Raw genomic sequence first — 999 nt, forward strand, 5'->3', positions numbered from 1 at the left:
TTTTAAGTTTGTGAACTTTTTCCAAAACAAATGTGAGGATTCAGTATCAGTTGCATTCTTTATTTTATTTTGCATATGCAACTATTGATAACATTCATATTCACATTAAGAAGTCATTGCATACGTTAATAGAACTAAAAAGGATGGTTTGCCTTGTCATGTCAGGATATGATTCAATTAAAACTGAGAATCTTTAAAGGGGAGCAGCAGTAAATAACATTTGTTTCAAAGTCGAGTCCCCAGCAACATCTATCACGGCATTCATTTTTTCCCATAAATACAAAAGTAAAAATATAAGTATTACACCCAAAAATATGAACATGAAAACTGTCACAATATGCTATTGTCATGATACAATGTGTTTGCTGTGATCTGAATGTTTTTGACTCCTCCAAAATTCAGATTTGGAGGATTAAATTGAAACTTAATCCCCAATGTAACATCAATGCAACAGTACCGGGAGGTGTGGCTTTGGGAAGTGATTGAGTCATGAACACTCCACTCTCATGAATGGGATTAAGTGCCCTTATAAAAGGGCTTGATAGAGAGGTTTCCCCCTTTTTGCCCATTCTACCATACGAGGACAAAGCATTCCTTCCCTCTGAAGAATGCAGCAACAAGGTGCCACCTTGGAAGCAGAGAGCAGACATGTAACCTGCCAACACCTTGATCTTAGACTTTCCAGCCTCCAGAACTGTGATAAGTAAATTTCTATTGTTTATAAGTTACTCAGTATATGCTATTCTATTATAGCACCACAAACTGACGAAGCAGTATTCTAGTTTATGTAATTGTAAAAGAGACAATTATACCCAAATGAGAGCATGCATTGAAAAGATGTCTGAACCTTGGCTGGCATTTAGACTAATAATTATATAGACATGCACAAGTCTGAAATAAAATAAAGATTTAAGTAAATAATCAGTCTTCTTAATGATAAATTTGCAAAAGTATAAATTTATTCAATGAGAACATGGGAAAAACTCTGTTACAAGTTTA

The sequence above is a fragment of the Propithecus coquereli genome, unplaced genomic scaffold (assembly GCF_000956105.1).
Source record: "Propithecus coquereli isolate 6110/MARCELLA unplaced genomic scaffold, Pcoq_1.0 Scaffold561, whole genome shotgun sequence".
NCBI lineage: Eukaryota > Metazoa > Chordata > Mammalia > Primates > Indriidae > Propithecus > Propithecus coquereli.